The 6,000-nt window shown below is 56.5% G+C and overlaps 1 protein-coding gene across 4 annotated transcripts in view; it reads left to right on the top strand.

Annotated features, from left to right (window-relative positions):
• Positions 1-3,522: 3,522 nt before the first annotated feature.
• Positions 3,523-6,000, top strand: part of SLC25A42 (solute carrier family 25 member 42) — a 43,611-nt gene continuing 41,133 nt past the window's right edge. For 3 of the 4 annotated variants that reach the window (XM_052643952.1, XM_052643956.1, XM_052643955.1), the window contains exon 1: positions 3,523-3,575. The gene's annotated coding sequence lies outside the window, so the exon portion shown is untranslated. Of the gene's footprint in view, positions 3,576-4,973; positions 5,097-6,000 lie in introns of those variants that run through there. The other variant, XM_052643953.1, reaches the window with a different exon arrangement.

The following is a 6,000-nucleotide window of genomic DNA, read 5'->3' as shown; positions in this document are numbered from 1 at the left end:
ATCAGTCCTCCCCACCTTGCCTGAGCGTGCCTTCAGTGGGTGTGGGTCAGGGCCTGTTTGGACATCCCCAGGCGGCTGGAACCCCACCTCCAACTGAAGAGCCTGCATTTCACTGAGATCCACCAGGCCCACGTTCCAGCCTCTTCTCTGCCCCCTCAGGTGGCCCTCCACCTCCTCATCTGGAAATGGGCTTAAGTGTGTCCCTGCACAAGGCCAGAGCCCCCAGCATGGTCTGGCTCGGGGTATCTGGCACACAGCGCTCTTCTATCCTGTCCTCCTTGACGACAGAAATGTGGGCCGAGGGGGAAACTGCCTCAAGGGAGGGGCCGGCACATTCAGTTCTTCCTCTACTCCCGTGTGCTTGTAGAGGAGGGGGCTGGCCTCTCTGAGCCTCTGCGACACTGACTGAGGCTGCCTTGAAGCCGATCAGTCCTGACTGTCATCTCCGTGGCGGCCAAGATGTCAAGGATGTGTCCCGCCCACCAGGGAAGGGCCCGGGGTCCTGGGAAAGGAACAGCGTTGCTCTCACTGTGAACACCTTTGAGAGGCAGGGCTTGGGAGCCCCATTTTCCAGATGAGAAGCAGACTCGCCGGCTTCCGAGGGGCCAAGATGGGATGGGAACCCGGCTCAGCCTGCCTCCATGCCCCTCCTGTGCTGCCAGTGTTGCTAACCTGACCTTGGGCAAATGGCTGTCTAGCCTTGGTTGATTCAGCCCTCGTCACCGTGCCCAGGCCTGGCTCATGGCTGCCGTGTCAGATGATTCCTGGGATTCCCAAGACAGAGGGAACTGGAGATGCAGAGAGTCAGTGTCCTGCCCAGGGGAAGCCAAGTGGACAGGGGAGAGCTGGATCCCCTGGGCACCCTGGCCAGGAACAGCCAAGGTGCCTGTGGTGGGGGGTGTCTATTGCTGATGCTGAGAGGCACTGTCTGCCATTGTTGAGAGGTGGGCCAGTGCCAGCTTGCTCATGAGCAAACAGAAGCCAGAGCCCAGTGAGCACCTCCAGGGCCACTGCCTGACCCTTGCCCCAGTTGGCACTGTCCCTGGGGGTGCTGTGGGACTTTCCAGGAGCTCGCTGCCTCCCTCACAGGACCTAGCAGGTGGGCGCTGCAGCTGGGGACTTCTCCAGTACAAATACCTCCCTCTTTGCATGGCAAACCATCCCCATAGTTGGTCTATGTCTACATTCCATCAGGTGCTGTTTACAGAGAGGGAAACAGAGACCCTGAAAAGAACGGTTTATCCAGCCAACATTCAGCAAACACTGGCTGCGGCCAACATGTGGTTTGCTTCCATTCATCTTATTAATATTTCCATCAACCCTAGGAGCTAATTGAAACTGAGGCAAGGGAATTTGAGGCACTGGTGGAAGGTCCTCTGGCTAGCAAGTCAAGAAAAGCAGGGGTTCAAACCCAGCCCCGGGCCCTCCCAGCAAGAAACATTTGTTGCACAAAGCTCAGTTTTCCCATCTGCAAAATGGGCATCATCACCCGCATCTGGAAGTCAGGTCATGAGATGGTGTTTGAGAAGTGTCTGGCTCAGGAAAGACCCAACACCCAGCAGGTGTTCAGCACACAGCTTCCTCTTCTTCTCCAGAGGGCAAAATCGAGACCAGGGCCTGGAAGTTGCAGGGGAAGCAAACCACAATTGGGAGATGACTGAGAAGAGGCTCAGGTGGGAATATGCTGGGAATATCAGGAGTCGGATAGTAGGCCCAGGCTAGTGGCTCCTACTTGTGAGCCCCCCCACTGTTTCTTTACAGAGGCCCTTTGAGAAGTTATAGATTATGTACTTGGCAGGGAGTTTGCACAGCCCTGAAGTGTGAGCCATTTTCACAGCCTAGCTCAACCTTGTTCTCTCCCAGGCTTCCCTGGCTCTGAACTTGATCTCCACCAACCCCAGCCCACACCTAGAGGAAATAAGAGCCAGTATCTGAAACATTTGTAAACCTCTCTGCCCTGGCACTTGGTGAGTCAGAGAACAGGGTGGCCTCGGGAGAGGTGCCAATGACACAGCCTAGCACTGGACAGCAGCTGCTTCCCTATCTGCAAAGAATCCCATGACCCTGCACCTCACAGAAAAGCTGGGGCTCGCAGTCCAGATGTAACCTGCAGAGGGGGTAAAAGCTTTCACCTGAAGGTCATAGGGGAGGGCTGGAATATAAATTCTCCCAGAGGAGCAGTCCCAGAGAGGAAAGGTCAATGTGTAGGAATCATTGTCCCATGAGGAATCTGAGGGCCTTACTCAAGGTTGTGTCGTCAGCCAGTGGCTGGTCACTCAGGCCCCCAGTGGCTGAGCTCTCACACTGCCTTGCAAGCATTCTAAGTCATTTCAGTCGTGTCGGACTCTGCAACTTTATGGACTATAGCCCGCCAGGCTCCTCTGCCTATGGGATTATCCAGGTAAGAATACTGGAGTGGATTCCCATGCCCCCCTCCAGGGGATCTTCCTGACCCAGGGATAGAACCCACATCTCTTATATCTCCTGCATTGGCAGGCAGGTTCTTTACCACCCCTTTTCCAAAAAGTAGGCTACTTTGAGCCTGCTGAAGTGCTGTGTGACCAGGGGCAAGGAGCTTGACCTCTCTGTGCTCTGGTTTCTGTACAATGGAACCAATGGTCACTTTGACCTCACGGGCTTGTGGTTAGGATTCGGTTTATTCACAAAAGGCTTAGCAGGGAGGTGACCCGGATGTCATTTGATCCTTGGAAGAGAAAGCTTAAACTCGGAGAAATCAAACATTTTCAGAAAATCATAAAGCGCGTGAGTAGGATTCCGCCTATTTCAACGTCTTCGCACTACCCTGCGCTGCAGCTGAGTGACCTCCATTGAGTCTCTGTCCTCTCTCTATCATCTGCAGCGGAATAGTGGGTAGTAAGGAATTGAATTATTCACGGGTCCTTCGGCCGTGATGGCCAAGTTCACGGCCTAAGTAGGAGGTCTTGCTTCTTACACTGGGTGGCCAGAGGGTCTGACTTCGCCACAGCCTCAGGAGACCCTGCGTGGGACGCTCGAGGCAACCGCCGGCCACCGCGTTCAGAGCCAAATTCTGCACTTTGCTCCAAGTCTTGTCCGGGCGCACGGCCGACGACCCCTACGACTGGTCGCCGGCCTTGCCAGTCTTTGCTTCTTAGCCAATCTCCGTCACCCTCCGGGCTACGCCCTCAGTTCCTCTAGCACCAGTCGCGCAAGTTTTTTCGGAGCCCCGCCCTTGATCCCCAGCCATTGGCCATCAGGGCTGCCCGTCTTCCTCCGCGACTCCAATCTTCGCCCGCCTCCGGGCCCTCGCCTCCTAGCACCTCGCGCCCAGCTGGACCACCCGGGGGCCCCCATAGTCTCTCCCAATAGTCCCGCCTCCACCCCTCAGTGATTGGCTTCAGGGGCTGCTCGTCCGCTTCATGTCCACCAATATCCGCTGCCTCCAGGGATGGTTGGCCAGCACGCAGCCAATCGGAGTACGGTTTGGACCCCTCCCGCGGCGCGCGCGGAGGGTGCACGGGGCGGGGCTGTGGCGGGCTGGAGGCGGCGGCGGCGGCGGCGGCGGCGGCGGTGGCGGTGGCGACGCGTCCCAGCCGGTGAGGGGGCGCGGGGGGCGCGGGGCAGCGCAGGCGTCGAGGGAGCCCGCGCCTGTCGGGCCGACCTAGGGCGAGGCGCAGTCCTGTCATGGGCCCGGGGCGGGGGCGGACGAGGCGGGGCGTGACAGCAGCATCGCGGGGACGAGGAGAGGTTAAAGCCCACCCCCCCGACCCCCACACCCCGCACCTGCTGCCCCCTTGGGATCCCCACAGCCGTATGTGAGGCCCTCGCCGACAGCCCACACGTACCTGAGAGCGCAGCCCTTCTCGTTGGCATCTTCCGTCAGACACCTGAGTCTGTCCACCTCGCTGACATCCCCCGCCCCCCTGGGGCCGTGCCTCCAGTGCCTCGCACAGTTGACTCTGCACCGCTACGCGCCCCTGTCTCTCTGACCCCCTTATATTCCTTCCCCTTCACCCACCTGACACCGCGCCCCCAACTCACGAACACCTCCTCCTCGCACATCGTCTGAGACCTTCCCTGACGATGCTCCCTACACCTAGGCCGTTCCTCTCCTCTCGGCGCCACCACACCTGGGCCTGCACCCCCACACCGACGCCTGAGCCTGTGACCGCAAACTCGCCATTCCCCACTCACGTCTGGATTTGTTCCTGTTCCCTCACTGGCTTTTTCACACCCAGGTCTGTGACCCTCTCACTGCCCCCATCTTCAGTCATCTGGGTCAGCGCCCTCAGGTGCTTCCACCTGCACATGTACACACCTGTCTGGTGCCCTTGGCAGCCCCTTGTGACTTGAACCACCCCACCCCCCCCACCCCCCCACCCCCCCACCCCCCCCACCCCCCCACCCCCCCCACCCCCCCCACCCCCCCGTCTGTACCCACCTGTACTTTCTTCCACATGCGCCTGAGTTTGTGCCCACTCTATAATCCAGGTTTTCCAACATTCACTCAAGCCTTGCTATCTCAGGATCACGGCCCCTTCCACCACCACCCTCCTGAGAAAAAGCCCACCCAGATGTTAGTTTTTCATTTATGATGGTCTGTTAAGTGATTTCTGGGCTTAGCATAATCCTATCAGCCAGACAAACTGGAATTATCTCCATTTTACCAGCAAGGAATCTAAAGCGGTTTGAACCCGAGTGGCATTGCCCACCTCTTCCCAAGCACTGAGCATTGCTGCTGACCCTTCTCTGTGGACCTCCCCCACTTTTGCCCATCTGTTCTGTTTATTTCTGAGGGATTGGTAGGGAGGGGACCCCCACCCTCCCTGCAGCTGTTCCTCAGGAGTCATGACTTTGGCTGGGTCTGGAAAGGCTGAGCTGGAAGGGGCGGCCCCTGGTTGCTTTCTGAGCACGTGTCTCAGAGTCCAGGAGCTGCGGGGGGCGGGGCACTGTTGCAGCTGGGCTTTAACACCTAGGGTGCCTCCAGCCCAGCTCACAGTGTTGGCTGGTGGCGGGGCTTGCCAGACTTTGGGACTCTGGCTCCAGCTCTTACAGACTGAGTCTCCTTGCTGACCCGGAAGAGCTCCTTGGGCCCTTGATGCTGATAAACTGAGAGAGTAAGGAAACACTCTTCAGAGTGAGAAGGCTAATGTTTCAGCTGCTTAGAGATAAACTGCAAAACTGTAGCCTGGCTTGGTGCTGGGGATAAAGATTTTTCTGGAACTTTTTAAGTTCCCTGGAGTGTGATTTGCAAGTGTGCAGTGTGGAAGGAGGCTGGTGGCTTTATTGTTAAAAAAGCAATAACGTGCCGTTTCCTGTAAGGCTTGCACAGTACTTCTTAACACCTACCCACCCCTCACCCCCGTCTCTCCCTGGAAAGATGGTGCTGGAATGTTCTGAAGGGTCTTGTTCTAAAGCCAGTGGGGTTTTCTGTCCAAATTCGAACAGTCATTTAAAATGTGTGTGTGTGTGTGTATCTGTAGATGTTGTATGTATTTGATTATACACATGTGCACATTTTATATGTATATACATGCATGTATTTTATATATATATACACATATGCAAAGATATGAATAAACTGACAAGGTAATTGATATACATGGAAAAAATAAAATCAAGCAGTACGAAAGGAAGCAAGAGTAAAAACCAGGCAGGTCTCCCCATTCCTGTCCCCTGTCCCCTTCCGGAGGGCATCATTGTTAATAGTTTCTCCTATATAACAATGTTCCCTTCTGCTGCTGCTGCTAAGTGGCTTCAGTCGTGTCCGACTCTGTGCGACCCCATCAACGGCAGCCCACCAGGCTCCCCCATCCCTGGGATTCTCCCGGCAAGAACACCGGAGTGGGTTGCCATTTCCTTCTCCAATGTATGAAAGTGAAAAGTGAAAGGGAAGTCGCTCAGTCGTGTCCGACTCTTTGCGACCCCATGGACTGCAGCCCACCAGACTCCTCCATCCATGGGATTTTCTAGGCAAGAGTACTGGAGTGGGGTGCCATTGCCTTCTCCGATGTTCCCTTC

The sequence above is a fragment of the Budorcas taxicolor genome, chromosome 7 (genome assembly GCF_023091745.1).
Source record: "Budorcas taxicolor isolate Tak-1 chromosome 7, Takin1.1, whole genome shotgun sequence".
Lineage (NCBI taxonomy): Eukaryota > Metazoa > Chordata > Mammalia > Artiodactyla > Bovidae > Budorcas > Budorcas taxicolor.
The sequence above is the reverse complement of the archived record's forward strand: the minus strand, read 5'-3'. Positions and strand labels throughout refer to the sequence as shown.